Below are 20115 nucleotides of genomic sequence, written 5' to 3' on the forward strand. Positions count from 1 at the left end.
AGGAGAGGAGCAAAAGAAGCCTCGAGAAAGGGCCTGCTGAGCTCCAAAGCGCTCCAAAGCACCAGAGTTGGCATGTGCTCCATGAAGGTGGCAGCAGTTAGTCGCGCTGGGGGAGGCTGTGGCACCTCGGGGGCCCTTGTCCCCCCTAGATGGCTGCTCCCCCCAGGCTCCGCTGCTCCATGTTTCGGCTGCCATGCTCCCCAGCTGGGTAATGGAGCCTTACGAAGCATGTTGGCGGCCATCAATTAGTGCTCAACTGCGTGTTCATTGGCTTGTCTTTCCAGGGATGCTCCACTCAGATCCACAGCAGAGGTAAACCTTGCTCCTTCTCATTCGACGGCTCGGAATTAAAATGCCACCTGCCATCTTCTCCCAAAGAAAAGGAGATTTATGGGTCACTGTCAGTATCAACACATGTTGGCCATTATTTGTATGTCTCCTCGCTCCTCAGGACTGATTGCTATTTACTCTGAAAGATAAATGTGGCTTTATAATCCATGAGCGTTGCTGGGAAGAATAGGTTTCAAAGTACATTTGTTTCTTCCCTTGGAGATTTTTTCATTCCACTTCCTTCCTTCCGCATAAGCTCCACCCTGCCCCCACTCCTTGGATGCTCTGATGGATTTGGGGCTCTGGAACAGAGCCAGGAGAAACCACCTGTCTTCAGTCTAGGTGCCAGTGTGACAACACGCAGAGACTTAGTGCCTTCATAGGAAAATTGCCCGTCTTAAGGGCTGACACGGCTAATATGTGATCTGGGGCCAGAGTGGGGACCACCAAGGAGCTTGCTTGGGGAGCAGGAGATGGGCCCCTCTTGAACACTTGGGGCCCTCTGTGTTGCCAGGTGGGCTGGAAACTGAGGCAGGAACTGACTCACTCAGGTAGTGGTTTGGACAGTGATTCTCAAACTCAAACCCGAGCCTGCATCCGAATTGCCAGGAGACTCTGTTAAAACAGATTTCTGGGCTGCATGCCAGACCTCCTGATTCAGTAGGCCTCGGGCGGAGCCCGGGAATTTGCATTTCTAATGAGGTCCCAGGTGATGCTAATATTGAAGCTGGTCCTGGATCCCCCCCTGCAGAACTGCCTTAGAACAAGAGTGAGAAGTATTTCAGGCCATGAGTGGGAGAGAGGAGGCTGCTGGCAGTGTTTGGCACTCTGGGTAAAGAATAGCAACATCTAAAGAGGAATTTTTATCGTTTTGCTGGGCAATGTGTGATTTAAATCCTTTTCTATGAAATCTTCAGCTAAAGGTCAATTTCCATTAATAAGCTGTGAATTGGAATCTATTCTGGAAATGCACTGAAGTGCTAATGAGTTTGGCCACCCATTGGTGGTCTGCTCTGCCTAGATTACTAGGAAGGTCATAGTCTGCCTACTGGGATGTTCTGATAACTTTATTGGGTGACATTTGTAAGGAGATCCCTGGTGTTATTAACAGAGCCCTCGGTGCTGGTTCCTACAAAATAGTCCCTGAGAGAATTTTCTTGCAACAGTCAGGATTTGCAGATGAAAGTGGGCCCAGGGCAATGAAGGTACACAGTCTAAAGACCCTGAGAGTTCCATGTTGAACACTAGAAGGTTGTTGGAGGCACGTGGTAGCTTTTTTTGTGCATCAGGGGTCTTACATGTGTAAGTGTAAGTCACAAGGCTGCAATTGCCCTGGGAAATGTGCTAGAATCATTGTGTACTGAAGCTAGGCTGACCCAAGCCCTCTCCATCGAAGTCCAGTGGACTGAGCAGGTCATCACTTGGTACTCATTACTTGGAGGTGGGTGTCCCCAGAGCAACCAAAGGCCCTGATGCTCACAGAATTTGGAGGCTGGTCCTAAGACGGGTGGTACAGTGGGGATGAAAGAAAAATCAACATATTTGAAGATGCAGGAAAAGTAGATAAGAGTATCCCATGGTTGTATTAGTCGGGACTTTGAGTCACAAGGGCAGAAATCCAACTCTAATGAGCTTAGGGAAAAAGGAGGCTTTATCTACTCACATAACAGGATGTCCAAAATACAGGCTTCAAGTGCAGCTGGATTCCTGCCTCTAATAAAGTCACCATGTCTCTCCGTCTCTGTTCTCTCTCTCTTCCTCCTCCTTCTCTTCTTCTCCTACTCTGTCTCTTCCTCTGTCTTCCTCCCTCTATGCTGGCACTTGGGAGTCCCACATTTCTATGGTCCTTAGAGCTTAAAATTCCAGAGAGATTATATCTTATCACGTAACTCTGGCAAAACTTTCAGAAAGAACTCTGCTGGGCCAGGTGCTCATCCTTACATAGATGACTATGGCCAGAAGGATGGGACCTCCCGGTACGTACTCCTTGTGTAGAATCAGCTGTACCCAACCCTGACCGAGCCCAGTCCACAGGGAAAGGACACTTCCTCTGAAGGGGAGTTACAGCCAGACCAGAGAGTACTTGCTGTGATGTGCAGGGATGAAGGGGAGAATAATTTCCCTGTCGCTGCTTACACACCTTCGCTATGCACATTGGGCCCCTGCTCAAAGGTTTGCTGCAGCAGCTGATTCATTCACCTGGGCAGAGCTGGCCTCAAGAGCATGGGAGGGTCCTGGTGACCTTGCAGACTCCGTTGTTTGTAGAGCAATGGACTTTCAACCTGTTCTTTTTTTTTTTTTTTTAAGATTTTATTTATTTATTCATGAGAGACACACAGAGAGAGAGAGAGAGAGAGAGATTGAGAGGCAGCAGAGACACAGGCAGAGGGAGAAGCAGGCTCCATGCAGGGAGCCCGACGTGGGACTCGATTCCCCGGGTCTCCAGGATCAGGCCCTAGGCTGAAGGCGGCGCTAAACCACTGAGCCACCCAGGCTGCCCCCTCAACCCGTTCTTTAACACAGAGGAGCACCAATGAGAGCCTTGAACCTCACTCCCCCCAGGGAAAGTAGTAAAATAAATCAAATCTTTATAAATTTTTTCTCAAGTTTGAGACCAGTGTTCCGTACATATATTTGATTCAATTCAAGTTCAATGGAGCCACCTACTATAACAACTAAGACTTCCATTATGAGTTTATTGATCTGTTTGAATTTAGAGGGGTATAAACCTGAAACTTTTAGAGTTCTCCCATCCCTGACTTTGACCATGTGCTATCAAGCCATGCTTTTCCATCCCTTAATACCATCTTAGGCAGGTTTCTTAACTTTTGGTCAGTTCTATTGCTAAAATTTAGTCTAATTTATTATTACTTAATTCTAAAGCCTCAGTGTCACATCCATTTGACATTCTTCCTTTTGTGCTCATGAGCTAGATTCGGGGAGAAGGTGTGATCTGAAATGGGGAGGAGACATTTCTACTCTTTAACTCCTCTTCCCACTGGGACACTGTGGGGTGGGATGGGAGAGCAGGCCTGGTTCTGGAATTCCTCTCTGGGGGAGCTGGCCTTGGGGTACAGGTCAGGGACACAGAGAGAGGGCCTACCCTCTCTGCAGGAAACTGGTGGTGGAGTACAGGTGGGGGACATAGAGATTCTAACTGCTTGTTTGTCTGTCTGGTCTCAGCTTACTCTGGGGCCATCTGCTCCAGGATGGTCCTGTGAGGATGAGTACATGGCTTTCTGAGGGTCCTGTCAGTGTGAACCCAGCCTGTCCTGGAGGACAGCTGTGGCCCCTTTGGCTTCTCCAGTGGCCCATGCCCTCCCACTCTGTACTCCTTTACAGAGCCTCGGAAACCACTAGGCTTGGGATGCCTGTGTGGCTCAGTGGTTGAGCATCTGCCTTCAGCTCAGGTCATGATCCCAGGGTTCTGGGATCCAGTCCCACACTGGGCTCCCCACAGGGAGTCTGCTTCTCCCTCTGTCTACGTATCTGCCTCTCTCTGTGTGTCTCCCGTGAATAAATACATAAAATCTTAAAAGAAGAAAGAAAAAAACCACTGGGGTCTTCTTCCTGCTGCCCTCTTAGGGCTGAGGGGAACTGACATGAGGGAGTCCTTTCTTCCACCTTGTCTGAGCCCCCTGTCTTCAGATGGCCAAAGCAGGCACAGCCTTCACATTCACTCAGAGGCCCTCAAACTCCTGGAGACACAGGTCACACTCTCCCCCAAAACTCTGTCACCATCTCCCCACCACAGATGGGGCCAAGAATCTCGATATCTCAGCAAGCATCCTCCTGCCAGCACCCTTACTCTGCAACCTCCATAACTGATGCTGATAGATGCCCCCAACATGACCTCAAGAGGAAGAGTCACAGTGGGAGGGGCAGAAGTGAGTTACTTTCCTACTTTCTCCTACCTCCCTTCTCCCACTTACCTCCTCCATGTGGCCAGAGGAGGGTGAGTAATGGTGACTGGGCCTGCTTCCTTGGGAATCTGGTCCCAGTTGCTGACAAGTCTCTTTAGAGAATGTGGGTTACTGAACACCTGGTGTTTCCAGCAGAGGCTCCGCTGCCAGTCCTGCTCACTGTCCTCTTACACTTACTATTTGCAGCATTGTTTTCACATATATTATCTCAGTTGACCTCACAATAATCCTGTGAGACATCTAACCTGCAGGGAAACAGGCTGAAGCCCAAGGTCACATAGCACAGTGGTGATGGTGGGATAGGGGCCCAGTGCTGCAGCCCCTGGGCACCTGTCCTTTCCCTGCAGGACTGAGATAGATGCCTCAGTGTCACTTGTCTTGTGGCTCTAGCAAACTCAAAGCAACTAGCCAGAAAAACAGCTTGCTTCCCAAGGTCACTGAGCAGCTGACAGTAAAGGGTTTGAGGCATGATGTTTCCTTAAAGAAAACACCAGTTGGTTCAGCTCATGGGTCTTGACTGTTGTTTTCCCAGGCCAAGGCCACAGGACTCCAGGGAATCAGTCAACCAGCTGCTCCTGCTTTCTTGGGGTGGGGGAGGGGAGGAGAAGGCTTATAAGTTGGTACTTCCAAAGCAGAAAACTGGGCATAAGCTAGGACAGGACTGACTGGCCAGACCCTGTGCTCTATTCCCATAGAATACCCACCCAGGTCATACAGGGTCAGGGCACCATCTGTGCCTTCTGGATGGCTCTGTCTGAAATGACTCATTTCCACACATGGTGGGTAGAGGTTCATGGTTACACTCCCTATAGTGGCCAGAGTACATGGCCACTAATTTTCTCATCAACAGATGGTATTGGAGTCCCTGTTATACACAAGAGGCTCCTTTCTTCAAGTTTAAGTAAAGACTTAGGATAAGCATGAGACCATGGCATGCCCTCATCCTGGGCAGAAGTTTCTCCAGGGCTAGGGTGCAGTGAGGCTCCACCCAGATGGGCTGGGATCATATTTCTCCACCAAAGACAAAGCCCTCAACCTTGACAGAGACAGTTGTTACATTTTCAAGAATTTTGTGAGCTGATTGTTAAGCACAGCCATGATTTTAAAATTAAGTTATAAAAACTTACAATTAAATAAATGATGTTTAAAAACAACAGTAGTGGGGCCCCTGGGTGGTTCAGTCACTTAGGTATCCAACTCTTGATTTTGGCTCAGGTCATGATCTCAGGCTCAGGAGATAGAACCTTACAGTGGGCTCCATGCTCAATGCCATATTCTCTCTCTCTTTGCCTCTGCCCCTCCCCCTCAAATAAATAAATTTTAAAAAAACGTGGTAAATACTAAAACTCCTCTGTTCCCATTTATTTTGCTCCATTTTACTCTTATCTCTGTTCTTAAGGTTACTGACATTTTTGAGGGAAATACTGAATAGCACCATATATGCCAAAGTGCATATCTTTCCAATGCCCTGTTAGCAACATCACTGGTAGTAAATATGGTAGTAAATATTTTTCCCTTCGTAGGCCATGTGGCCAACTACACAACTTTGCCATTGTAACACAAAAGAAGCTACAGATAATAAATAAATGAGTGGACGTGGACATGCTCCAATAAAACTTTATTTACAAAAACAGCGGCAGGCCATAAGTTGCCAGCCCCTGGTCTAGACTTAAGAAAGCCATGGAGAAAATATTAATAATGAAGATTAAATGTAAAAGTGTATTGTGTCTCTAGTTGTTCCAATCGTAAATAAGACAAAAATAGAGAACATATTCTTCTAGAATTCAAAACCAATTACCTGACACACCAAAGAAGTAGCTCATGTCATGACTGAATGATTGAAGTTCCAGTACACATCCTCATTGTTTCATTTTTGTCTTGCTAATGTAAATGAAAATAATCCACCATGGGTTGGCTAATGATAGAATGCGAAAATGCGAAAATCATTGGGGGCATTCTGGGAGACGCAACTGGCTACATGGAGGTTACAATAAAGGGTACTGGATATTTTATTATTATTTGTAAATTGTATAATACACATCCTTGGTATGGATATAATATATGATAAACATATATATGTATCTTTCCCCCCCCCCCAGGGAGACTGTTATTAAATATTCTCATCACACTACTGCCTGAGGGACATCTACATAGAGGGGGGCCTAAGTCTCCAGAGCAGCACATGTTGATGATCAAAGCGAGCCCAAGGAAGGGAAGGGACGTTAGGGAGGGAAGGATGATGAGGAGGGCCCTCCCAGGTGTCCTGGAAGGCATCATGGAAGACACAGGGCCCAAAGAATCATGAGACTCAAAACAAATGGAGAGTGGCTGCACTTTGGGCAGGTAACTGGCACGAGTGAGGAGTGGAGGTTAGAGTGCCCTGACTTGGAGGCTACCAAAGAGGCGTGTCAGCACTGGGAAGCAGTGGGAATGACAGGGAGGCTGGAGACATTTAATGATGCAGGAACATGTGAGATTGAGCCCCAAAGAAGCCAGTCACAAAATGTGTACATTCATGTTAAGAAGAAGAAAAAAAAAAATCACTAGAAGAAAAAAGCACTTAAATGTGTGAAATGTGAACTGGGTGATTGGATTATAACTGATTTGGGGTTTTGCATTTCTTAATATTTTTCTGTGCCTTCCTATTTGTCCAAAGTGGTGTGTATTACTTTGATAATCATGAAAAAAAAAAAGTTTTTCCTGTATGAAGGGCAGAAAGCAGGCAGCCCTAGAGCACTAGGTGATGCCTGAAGCCATAGGCAGGGACAGGACACATCTGGTTGATGCGCCCCAGAGGCCCCTGAAGGGAGGTGTTGAGCAGGGACACTATGGAGACCCCCCTCTCCTGGGAGGATTACAGGGGCACATGGGTGACCACCACTGATGCCCCCAGCCCCGCAGTAGCCCCGTCCACACAGGGTGTCTGCCCCGCCCCTACACCTCAGGTAGGTCTCTTCCATTTCTCCTTTCTCCCAGAGGCACTGATTTGCAAAGGTTTCCCCCTCCACATTCACAAAGGCAGAACTAATTGGGGAAAACAAGAGATTATCTTTTCAGAGCTTCATCATTGCTATTTTCCCAACTGAAGAAGCATGTGTGTTTTAAAGTACACCTGATTCATAGAATTGGAAATTTGGAAGGGCTCCTAGAGCACACCTAGTCCAACTCATTTCTTTTGCTAATAAGGAAAAAGAAGCTAAGAAGGTCAAGTGGCATACCCAAGGGTGCAGAGCAAGGTGGAAACTAGCTTCCAGCAGACATGACATCCAGAGCCTGCCACCTTTTTTGTCAGCATCCAAGCACTGTCGAATGAGCCCAGGAGCTCACTGCCAGGTAATGTGAGCTGAGGAGCCCTGGTCTTCAGAGCATGGAAAATTCTCATTTTTCCTCAAGCGTACCCATGGAAAGCAAGGTTACCTACAAAGCATCCAGCTTATTAGATCCACTTGCTTCTCCAGGGCAGGGCCACAGCAGCTGTGCTTTTTCCCTCCTTTGTAGGCCAGACATTTGGAATAGCTCTCTCCACGCATCAGACCCTCCTCACCCATGTTGGATGAGACCCTCAAAGCTGTCTTCTCCTTAAAGTCTTCTGATGATGAAGGTCATGTCATTTTGTGATCAGTCACCTTCATTGTTACTATCTTTATTGGCCAAACCAGCCAGGTAATCCCATTTGGCAATCAAAAGGGCTAAAAATACTGGCTTCGTCATTTTCTCCAAATAAATTTGACCAAAGTGGATATAAGGTAAGGATTTTCACCTTACACTTACATACCTAGCAGCCTCTGCCATTCACACGGTTCCTTCTCTTCTTCCTCCTGGACCAAAGCACATGTCTTCATCCTGCCACTGGTGCTGGCTCTTTGGGTATTTTCCACACGTCCCTCTGTTGTATATGCCATGTTGTTAGTTTTAAATGATATGCTCCTGGAGTACAGGGGACATATCAGTTTATGCTTTTTCTGATCAGGAGTATCTGTAGCTAGGAGATTAAGAAATACATTTTCATGAGCTGGATAATAAAAATTAAATGGCAAAAGTCCTTGCTGTCCCCAGTAGCTGGAGAGGTTTAAAAAAAAAAAAAAAGTACCTATTTTAGTTTACTCCTACAGAGACAGGGAAATTTCCAGAGAAAAATTTGTGCCCATGTATCTTGTGCCATGGTTCTTCAAAGGAGAATAAAATTTTAAATGGGGTCATCAGGAAGAGCTTACTGAATGTGAAGCTCACCAACTGACCTTTAAAGTTGGGGCATGGACTTCCCCAAGCAAGGTTGGCATATGCTCTGGTTAGAAAACTAGCTGAGCCTTCCCACCAGGTCCCTCTGCCTCATGCAATGAGAGCATAACCCAGACAGATTAAAATACACAGCATGAGCAATCAGGTTTGTTTTTTGTACTGGTGTGCATGTCGTTGCTGCTGTTTGCAGCAGAAAGATCATCCTCATCCCTGGCTCTTTCCTCCAAGCCAGAGCACCTAGGACAACACCTTTTAAAGACCAATGTCTTATGGGACGCCTGGGTGGCTCAGCGGTTGAGTATCTGCCTTTGGCTCAGGTCGTGATCCTGGGGTCCTGGGATCGAGTCCCACATTGGGACTGCAAGGAGCCTGCTTCTCCCTCTGCCTATGTCTCTGCATCTCTGTGTCTCTCATGAATAAATAAATAAAATCTATTAAAAAAAAAAAAAGAACACTGTCTTTTGAGGCCTTCCCATCTCTCAGCCCTCTATCCTGGATACTTCTAGCTTTTAGACCAGCTTTCTGCCAGAGCCAGATACTACTCTTGGTCCCTTTCCCCATGAGGAAAGATCAGAAACCAAAGAACTCTGCTCTGAAGCTCTTTCCAGTAGAATCTGGGTCATCCATATGCCCTACAAATTACAAATCCAGTACCACCCATCTCTATTCCTTGTCCTTAACTCCAGTGTCCCAATAGAATGGGGGCTATAGGGGTTACAGAACCTTCTGGAAAGGCCCCTTGCTAACTATCTCTCTGGTCTTTAGGAGATGGTTTAGTTGTACATTGGGTCAACCCCAGTAACACCGCTGAGGTCCTTACATCCGTGGCTTTATTATATTTCTAATGAATATTTGAGACAAGTTACTGGATCGCAGAACGGTGAGAAGGCTATAAACCTCCCTTTGGCTATGGAGGCAGTATGTTCCAGGAGGGAGAGGTGGAGGACACGCTTCTACTTTTTAGGTGAGATACGTATCTTCTAGTTCTATTGGGATAACACCAGCTTTCAATCATTGAGAACCAGTGGCCTAGTGGACATTAGGCAGGGCGGGCCTCTTTCAGCACTAGACCTCTTTGAAGTCAAGTCAAAAAAATAAATCTAGTGGCCAACATTTGACCTTTCCCAGTAGGCAGGAGATGCCACAGAAAGCGTCTTCTTAGAGGTCCTGCTTTGGATAGTGCTCCCCGAGGGGCAAATATTTTCTGGTGAGGTTGGATTTTAGTCCTCTGCTTAAGTGGAGTGGGATCATCTTTTCATAGCCTTTGAAGAACCGGCTTCATTGTTTTGTTTTGTTTTGTTTTTTTCCTTCTGAGATCCCTTTTAGAAAGTTAACAATAAATGCATGAGTACATAAATCAAAGCCAAAGTGACGTAACAAGTCCCAGGCTTGGTCCAGGTTTTCTGGAATGCAGCAATTTCTGGAGGAAGTTGCACCCACTCCTAAAAACAGAAAATAAATAAGAGGAGAGTCCACCAGCAAACAAGCGTTTTGTATTTCCTCTAGTCACATCAGTAGATTTTTACATTTATGGGAAAACAAATAAACATTCCCCCGAATTGGACTTGACCCATAATGAAATAGAAACCAGCCCTGGGCTCTGCACGGTGTTCTGGCTGCTTTTGCCACTGTCGCAGGAAGGAACTGGAGAGCGCACAGCCCCTTCCCAAGGACGCCTGAACTAGAACAGATACTGGCTCCCTTTACTCTTCAGAGAGGGACCCAGTTATCTTACAGCCTCACAGGCCCCGTGCACGCAGCACGGCTTCCTCCTTGGCAAGAAGGCCCCAGGTGGCCCTGAGCAAGGCCCTCCGGTTCCTCTGACATCAGAGCAACAGTGAGACGTGGGGACAGCTGGCTGCACTTGACAAGAACTGGCCCCTCCCACTTTCCAAGGAAGGGAGAACCATTCTCTGGACTTATCCTGAAGGCAAGGCAGTCAAGGTCTCGGCCCCTCTGCCTCCATGGCTGCCAGGGGACATCTGAGTGCAGCCCTGTGGGGGTCTGCTCTGGATGTCCCACTCAACTGGAGACAAGGGGCTTCAACATTCCAGAGCCCCGTACTGTATGGCAGACACACTACCAATCCTTCACTTAGGTTATAAATCCTAACTCCCCTTCTTTCCCACCCTGTAGGGAGCTCTTCTAACACCTCTTTCAATGCCTGGAGCACTCAAGTTCAGGACGGTTACCTTACTTGTTCAAGGACACTCCGTAAGGGGCTGGGCCAGGCTGCAAACAGTGTCACTGCTGGCATGGCTCATGCAAGCCCATTCCCCACCCTGCCATGGTGTCTCCCAGGGGGATATGGAAAAGCTCTGGGACTGGGAAATCATGGGGCACCAGAGTAGGGCATTGGGGAAAACAGGGCAGCCCGTTAGAGGGGAAGGAGTCAGAGGCCGGGATCGGAAAACCCAGGACCCCGCACCAGTCAGCTTTGGAGTGTGGCCTACTCACTTAGCCTCTTTGGCCCATGATTTTCTCATCTATAAGGGAAAAATGGCCACACTGGTACTTCTCCAAAACAGGGCACATCAAGACCTTTGAGCAAAGAAGTGGCTGGAACAGGACGCAAAAGGGGCTCAGTTTGGGGCTGGTCCACAGGCTGGTTGCAGGGGAAGAAAGCAAGCCAAGGCCAGCTTCCTAGACACGCAGAAACGCAGTTGTGAGGGGAGTAGAGCAGTGCTCGGGAGCAGAGGTTCAGGTGGTCACTGCCGCAAGAGAGTCAAAGCAAGACGCAAGAAACACTTCAAAGGAAAAACGAAGAGCATTTGGAGATGGACTAGAATAGTAACAGTAGCAAGAGCTAACACTTCCTGAGGGCTGTGCCAGTCATCCCACCGGGCCCTCAACTACCCATCTACCCAGCGGCGGGGCTGGCATCTGAGCTCAGGCGGCCTCCGTCCAGAGCCTGTGTCCTTCATCCCCTTAACCTCTGCCTTCTCCCCACGTGCCGAAGGAAAAGAAAACGCTCTCCTTCCGGCCCCTGCGTTCTGTTCACGTTGCCTTTCTTGGCATGCCTCCTCCCCTCCCTGGCTAAAATGCCCTTCAAATTCCAGATTTCAGCTCCACCTTAAAACTCCCACCCATCCACACCTACCTCCCACTGTTTTGCTCTGCTCCCTCGGCCCCCCTCCAACACATCCAGCATCAACACCTCCTCATCCAAGTGGGAGGCCGAATGTCATCCTTATGCCCTTGGAGGCCCCCTTCCTCTTTGCTTCCGTCATCTCTACCTGCTTCTGGCATATACCACGCTGTCATCATATTTTTTGTCTGCTTGCTCATATTTCCACCTCCCCTATAGGACTGTGAGCACTTTGAAGACAGAAAGAAGCTGGGCCTCAGTCCAACCTGTGCATAGTGCATGGCATATAGTGGGTGCTAGATAAATGTTGCTGAGGGAATTAACGTGATTGATTGACTGATTGATTAACTGGTTTAATTCATTAATTAACCTCTGGGTCCAGGCCAGGAGTCCATCTGGTTCCAACCTTACCCTATCATCTTTATCATAAAGGCTGTCTGCATCCTCCTTGAAAGGCTAGCACTCGTGGTCCCCTTTCTGCTTTGTCTCTAATCCATCAGTTTAGGGGCACCTGGGTGGCTCAGTCAGTTAGGTGTCTGCCTTTGGCCAGAGTCATGGTCCCAGGGTGCTGGGATGGAGCCCAGCATCATTGAGCTCCCTGCTCAGTGGGGAGTCTGCTTCTCCCTTTACCTCTGCTCCTTCCCCCTGCTCGTGCTCTCTCTCTCTCTCTAATAATTAAATAAAATCCTATCTATCCACTTAGACACACACACATTCATACACATGAATGTGTGCACACACACATACTTCTCCCCGACTGCACCCCATACCAAAGCCAAGGAAACAAATGTCCCTTTCCTGCCCTGTTCCCATCCAGACAAATTAGTTCTAAGCACGAGAGGAGAGACCCTCCCTGGGGAAGGCAGGAGAAGGGCCAGCTGACCTGACTCCAGCACCTTAGATGTAAAGCCTGGTGCGGCAGGGTGACTGCTGGTTTGGTTTTCTCACCTACAGGGCAGCTCTTGGCCTCCCTCTCCAGTGTGGGAGGGGCACAGCTCTGGCTCATCGGAGGCTCCAGATCATTCTACCTTCCTAGGCAGTGCTGAAGGGAACATGTGAGCTGAACTCTGGCCTCTGCAGGCCTAGGCAGAGGGAGCAGGCCTGAGGAACCCCCTACAGGGACACCCAGGCTCTGCTCCCCTGCTGGGCCCTGCCTTCAGAGACAGGTCAGTGGAGTTATTCTTGGTCCTCATTAGCACTTGCACAAGTCCTGGAATTATTCCTGTATTGCTAAGTGGCCCCCAGAACACTGCAGACTCAGCCTTGCTTTTGAAGTCATTGTGGGAGACTCCATTAAGTGGATCCCACTCTTTCCGCCCAGCAGGGACCCAGTGGCGGAGCAGTGCTATGGAGAGTAGAAGCCAGGGGCCAGTCCTTCAGTGAGAGATGACACGCTGTGGCAGGGGCCTCCCTGCCTGGCTGCCTTGTTCCGTGGACCACTGGGATGAGAAGGGAGTCATTTGTCACAGGGTCCTGATAGCCACTGGCTCAGAGCAGAGTGCTGCTGGGGCCTGCAGTCTGTGACCTCTGGAAAGGGGCTCAGCCCTCTAACACTATCTCTAGTACCTGTCCTGCCTCTTTAAAGGAGAGAACTATGATCACCTATGTGAGTGGACTCTGAAGCATAAAGAAGCATGTCAGTGTGACCCTCCGGGCCGCAGAAAACTGTGTTCTCACTAGGCTTCAGCAGATAGTTTGGAAGGAGGGACGTAAGACCCTTACTCCCCACAGCTCAATATCCTCCCTGCTGCCTGACAGTGGCTTTATCCATGGATGACAAAGAGCAAAGGAGACTCCCGGGCTGGGGTTTCCCTCTGGGCCCTGAGCAGGTGCCACCACTAGATCATCTCAGACAGGGGCTTGGGGAAACCAAAGGGTAGGAAAGAAGGGGTACCTAGTGTCTTGCGCTAGCACCGCCTCACAAGTAAAACAAACAGAGCCAGATGTTAGGTGGGGGGCTGTAGCAGCAGTTGAAACTGGGAACCACTGAGACTCCTTGTCTTTTTGATACATGTGGTCAGGCCCTGTGCCAGTCTGTCCGTGTGTCTAAGAGACACGAGAAAAGTAATCACAGCTTCTAGCCCAGCGAAAGCACAGTAGGAACTGGCCCAGGAACCTCACCCTCTCAGCCACACCACACCCCTCTGCATGTTGCTTATTGCAATCTCTCTCTCTCTCTCTCTCTCTCTCTCTCTCTCTCACACACACACACACACACACACACACACAGAGGCAATGCCCCAGCAGCCTGACCTCTGTCCCAAGCTCACCTTTTCTCTCCAGGTTTCCTACAGGCCATTTTGCCTCAGGGTCAGCAATGGCCTATCCTGGTGTCCACAGGGGGCAGTGGGGGGTGCAGTCAGATTCCCCACGCCCACCCCCACCCCCAGCCTCATTACACTATTTCACCTGAGGAAGAGTTTAAACCAACCAACCAACCAACACCAACCCTTTTCGGCAGCATTATTCATCTCTCCCACCCTCCTCCTCCTAACTCTTCACAACACTTGCTTCAAACGGTGGACACCCCCACTTCACTCCTCTGAGCGTCCTTGTACAGGCTGCATTCATTTGCTGGGATCTGCCTCGGGCTTCACCCCCCCTCCCCCTCCCAGGAGCCTTCGGGCCTTCCCTCTCCTCTGGACAATGCATGACTCACCTGTCCCGAGCACTTCCACTGCCAGGCTGTGTGTAACCCTACCTGGTTGTCTTTCATCTCAATGACCCCAGGGCCCTGGTTCATCAGAGGAGGAAGCTCTGGCTCAGAGACCTTGCATTAAGTGACTCAGGGCCACACAGACCCAAGGGCCTGACGGCAGGCGCCGTGCAGAGTGGCTTTCCATTCCGCAGGCCGGAGCTCGGGCAGGGCCACCTTGGAGAGGTCACTGCTCAGCGCTGCAGGGTCTGCTTCTGAACAGGTACAGTGGAAGGGGCTAGGGAGACACCCCACCCGCATCCCCTCCCCACCCCCTGGCCCCCCAGCACGCCTTGCTGTCTCGGGCAGCCCCCTGTTCCTGTGACCCTGCTCCTGCCCCTTGTCCTGTCTCCCAGGCATCGGTCCCTGCAAGTGGGGGGTGGGGGCGGTGTCAGCACCCCGGAGGGGAGGCTGCGATGTGCCTCCTGCCTTCCTATGACCCCGAGAGCCCCTCTCCCCGCCTCCCCCGGGGGACGTGCCACAAGCATTATAACCCGCTGATGGAAGTCTTCAAATGGGAGCGTCACCAAAAATGCTTTTGCCGCTGTAGGAGTCTGTGCCCCAGATCCAATCAGGCTTCTGAAATCCTCTCTGCTCTTTCCCTTCCCCCTCTCTTGCTGTGGGGTGTTCATAGGGCGAGAGCCCACACAGACCCCGACCTCCTGCCCACCGCTCACCTTCAAGCTCCGGCACCTGCCACCTTTACCCCATCAGAGCCCGCAACCAGCCCAGGGTCAGCCCCGCTCCACGTGTCCTCGGAGAGTCTCCTCTCCACCTGCCCTCGAGCTCGGGGGACCGGGGACCCGGCCCTGGGCACCAACCGGCAACTCCAGTTCCCCGCCGACTCTCTAAGGGACCCTCACCTGCTTTGCTCATCCGGGAACAAACGTCAAAGAAAGGCACTCATTATCTCTGAACGTTAGATTTCCCGGGACATCTTGCATGACTCTCAAATACGAGGTCAATACAAATAAAATCATTTAAATTACCTGATATTAAATACTTCTGACCCAAAGGGTAAAAAGCTTTTTGATTGATCGCGCCATTGATACAAGAGTCACAATGACAGGTTTCCGAGATGAAAGTAATGGATCAGAAAATAGAACCGTAGAGAAAGCACAGATGAAAGGCAAATAACCCCATCTGAAATCCAAAGCTTTCACTTTAGGGGGGAGGAAATTGCCAAAAGCACTATTTTGTGTTAAATGGATCATGATGCAAGGAGCACACACTTGCTACCTACTTGAGTTCTCATCCTCCGCAGGTGTGTGTCACTTTCCACCTTTAAGTACCGTGGCCTTTGTTGTGGCCGGTTTGTAGGCCAGTGATGCCACTAATGTCAGTGCCACAGACACTGGGGGGGAGGGGGAGGGCCTGCCCCCTGAGTGACTGATGGGGATTGGGGGGGGGGGGGTACTCCCCAACCACAGGGTTAGCTGAGCCAGATACCAGCCTGCTTCCTCACTCAACTGGAATTCAACAGAGCCTTTCACTAAAAGAGCACATAATGACAAACAACCAGTACAAACAAAGCATTTTATTTAGAGCAAGATTTAAAGACATATGAACATTAAGCATCTTGAACCACTGTTCTTTAGCTGTCGTTCACCTCAAACTACGCCAGTCCCTGGGTCCTGTCACATTTCTGTAGAAGGCAAGTTTTCTAACTTACCTTCAACTTTCTCGGGGTCAGTCCCTTCCAGGTTTCTTATTTTTCTAGAACTTTCTGTGGCTTCATCAGGCATCAAAACAGGCACGGTCCTTCTTCTACTTTACCTTTAAAGTCCAAATGGACGAATATTACTACTACTGGTTTGCAGTGGAGTAAAGAAAAGCCCCATTATTGCAGCCTTATCACTTCTCTGGGCATCTGGAGTTTCTATATATCTTACCCCTTCAGGGACCAGAGAAAGAAACGAGCTTATCTGTCACGTATACCCCACATTTGCCTGTGTCATTCCTGTCCTTCCAATCAGAAGAGGTTGTTTACTGCCTCCCTACCTACCCTCCACTCTTTGCCCTTTGGATCAGGATGTGTTTATTGATTGATTGATATTTACTTACAATTGGTACTTATGAATTGCAACAGTTTTTACACTTGGCTTCTGACAGACTGTGCTCTTACATAGTTGTAATGAAGACTTAAGATTTTTCAAAAGCCACATTTGGAGAGAAGTCCATGAAATTCCATGTGAACAATGGAAAAGGTTTTAAGTTGGAGATTAAAGTGACCAATCAAATAAGGATTATAGGAAATGACTAATGGGCAGGGCTAGACTGGTTGAAGGAGACAAAGACCAAGAGTCCAGCTAGAAGTGGGCTGATAGGTGATGGGGAGACAATTCAAAAAAAAAAAAAAAAAAACAATTCAGTTAAGTGGAGTACCCACGCGGCTCTATCAGTTAAGCATCTGCCTTCAGCCCAGGTTGGGATCCTGGGATCCTGGGATCGAGTTCTTCATTGGAGCTTGCTTCTCCCTCTCCCACTAACCGCCCCCCTCTGTCAAATAAATAAAATTTTTTTAAAAATTCAGTAAGCTAGAAAGAGGGAGCAAAGAACTTAGACCAAGCATTCTCACTCCTAGGAAATCAGCTATCACAGGAAGGCTTAAACAAGTCCTGGGGATCGAGGGACGAAGAGGTTAGAGTCTGAGAGTACAGTCATCACAAATAACACATCTAAAGAGCGCTCTCTATCCTGTCTTCATCTCTACTTTCTGCAGTGTGTGGTCAATCTAGGTATAGGTACACATGAAAGTAGAGAGAGAATCATAGACCCAATGTCTATCACTTCTAATTAACACAGGGGCAGGGGAGTTAGATCTTCTGGTGGTTATCTAAAAATCCTCTGAAGTCCTATCAAGCCCCATCTCTGATGATTAAATGCCAGTTCTAAAATAAGAAGACTTACTCCCAAAACCAACAGATGTTTGGGCTGTCATCATTTTGCTTGTTCTAAACTCATCTGTGATTTCACTGTGAAGTCCTGTCTGTATGATTAATAGGAATCACTTATATAAGATTATTTGGAAAATCTTACTTGTCTTGAGGCATCTATCTATTCATCTCAGTGACTTGTCTTTTATAGCAACATAGTGGGGCATTTTGAAGGAGCATGTGGTCAACCACCTCATCGATCTAGAAAGTTTCTAGAAATGAGGCCTTCAAGATGGCCTCTCTCAGATACCTTGGTTTCATGAAAGGTAGATTAATGTTTTCCATCTTGTATACAATGCATTCCCTAATCACTTATAGGATCTTAAACAAGCTACTTTCCTCTATGGGTTTCAGTTTTCTCACCTGTAAAAATTAATTAATAAACTACATTATTTCCACAGCTTCTTTAAGTTCTCAGGATTTAGCATTATTTTAAATGCTTCATTAGCTATCTTGACCAAACTAGCATTACAGGTGAGAAACAGGCTCCAAAGACAGAAATTCTTCTAGGTTTACACCCATTAGATAAGAGCCAACCACTTTATACATTGTTGGGTTATTTGTTGATGAATGTGTCACAACCTTGTCCACATTGAAGTTCATCTATTTTTCTGCCCATTTCACATGGCCCTATTCATCAGCTGAGCATTTTACCTCCTGGGATGTATATATATCCTTCCATCTCCTTCCATATTGTATAAAACTCTTATATGTTATCACAATTACTAAGTAAAGGCACTTTTCACATCTCTTCATTCAGAAAATCATCCCAATTTTTCTGATGCCTTTATTCTTTTTTTTAAATATTTTATTTATTTATTTGATACAGAGAGAGAGAGAGCATAAATGGGGAGGCAGGTCAGAAGGAGAGGGAGAAGGAGACTCCCCACTGAGCAGGGAGCCCATTGTGGAACCTGATCCCAGAACTCGGATCATGACCTGAGCCAAAGGCAGATGCCCAACTGACTGAGCCACACAGGTGCCCCTATGATGCCTTTATTTTAATGAATAACAATTCCCATTTCCAAAGTGCTTTTCACACATCCACTGACTTACCTGACCCATCACAACAATCCCATTTTTTTGTATAAAAGTAATTTGTTACACAACATTCCTACCCATGTGAGATAGTTCTAAGAACTTCTTTCCCCGGTAAACTTTGGCATGAAATTTCATCAAATTTTTTTTTTTCTGACAGTTAAAATGGTTTTTATTCATTGTATTCTTCCCCGAAGACTTGCTTACCTCGGAAAAGAAATCTGGTAGACCAGTGAAGCATGAACCCAACTCACAGAGGGTCATTGGAACTGAGAGCTAAAGTGGCCTTCAGGGATCATCTGTCCCAATCACCCCAAACATAGGCTCTCTCGTTTCCAGGGACCAAAAGGTGCTTGCCTCTGGGACTCCCCTATGTCAGAGTGCAGAACCTTTGCATGGTCTCCTCATCTCTGTGAGCTCCCCTGAGTTGCCCCTGAGCTCACAATCTCTAATTTGCACATATCAGGTCCCACCTGGTGGCTTTTCCTGGTCCCCTGTTGTGAGCCTCCTTTTCTGTTGTTAGTGCTTTTCAAAGCTGCCCTTTTCCCAAGATGGCCGCTTTGACTTAATGAATCAGCTGCAGCATTTGTGATCTGCTGCCAGGTTTTCTGGGAGGCAGCTTCCTGGGCTTCCATCAGGCTTTTAAAGAGCCCTCTGGTCTTCCTGCCGGCTGTTTGCTCTGCTCCTTTTTCCTCCTAATTAATGCCTTCGTCTTATCTGAGTGGCCTGTTCTCAAACATCACAACTGAGTGATTGATGTGTTTTGTTGTGTTTTCCTTCAGAGCCCTCCTATCTGCCCAGACTTGATTTAATTGGGGTTTGCTCACTGTGATTTAGACTGATTCGCCCACTAGGTATCCCTTATATCAAATCCTGCTCACCACTTAGAAAAACCACTTAAAGATTGTTTGGCAAGTCTCACTGTTCACAGGGTTTCCCACTGAGGGTCAGGGTTGCCTCAGCAGTTGAGGGCTTGGGCTCCAGGGTCAGCTGGAATTGCCTCTGACGCAGTGCCCTTGACAAGGTAATGAAGTTTCCTGAACTTCAGTCTCTGAGCCTGTAAAGTAAGGATCATAGGACCTACTTAGTAGAAATGTTAAGGAAACAAATTGAAATAATGCATGGAAAATGCTCAGTACCTGGTAAGGGCCCAATTAGAATTATTCTTGATTATCCCACTCAACCCGTGAGCATAGGCAAAGCAGCTCATCTTACTCCCAGATTATGGGTGAACATGGGCCCATAAAGTCCATGTGGCTCACCCTATGCCACACAGCAGGTGCATGAGCCATGGCATGCACTGGACCCCCAGGCTCACACTCTATCCATTTCCCTAGCAATGCCTCTCAGAACCAAGACCTGTGTCCTCTACAACAGTAGTTCCCAAAGTGTGGTCCCCAGACTCCCAGCATCAGCGTCACCTGAGAACTTGTCAGACATGTCTACTTTTGAGTCCCAGATCTAACTCATCAGAGGCCCAGCAACCTGGGCACAATGGCCCTCCTGCACTCTAATGCAATCTCACATATGAGAACCACTGCTCTATGGAATAATGAATTATCTCTTGATCTAACTCCCGAGATGGAGTGATCCCCACAAACCCTGGTGTGATCTCCAACATGAGTTAACCATTCCAGCCCTATGACACTATCCTCTTTGCAATTGATATCTACTGATACCATTGAACTATGGAGTGGTTTTCACCCTTGAACGCACATTAGAATGATCTAGGGAACTTTTGAAATACACAAAGGCCCAACCCAGACCACTTAGTCATAAAGACAACGTGGATTGAGAACCTGGGAAGTAGAAACTACCCTATGGAACTCTGCTAATCTGGGAATATGTTCATTAAGGTTTATGTGC

At 48.0% G+C, this 20115-nt stretch overlaps 1 protein-coding gene and 1 long non-coding RNA gene across 3 annotated transcripts in view; one reads left to right on the plus strand and one right to left on the minus strand.

The window, feature by feature from the left end:
• LIPC (lipase C, hepatic type) overlaps positions 1–20115 on the plus strand; it is a 159752-nt gene that overhangs the window by 35002 nt on the left and 104635 nt on the right. The gene's annotated exons all lie outside the window — the stretch shown is intronic.
• LOC140622701 (uncharacterized) lies at positions 5855–16211 on the minus strand. Its single transcript, XR_012022392.1, has 2 exons — positions 15948–16211; positions 5855–9934 (listed from the first exon to the last, which is right to left on the minus strand). It is a non-coding gene; the product is annotated as an uncharacterized lncRNA (long non-coding RNA).

This window comes from Canis lupus, chromosome 32 (genome assembly GCF_048164855.1).
Source record: "Canis lupus baileyi chromosome 32, mCanLup2.hap1, whole genome shotgun sequence".
Taxonomy (NCBI): Eukaryota; Metazoa; Chordata; class Mammalia; order Carnivora; family Canidae; genus Canis; species Canis lupus.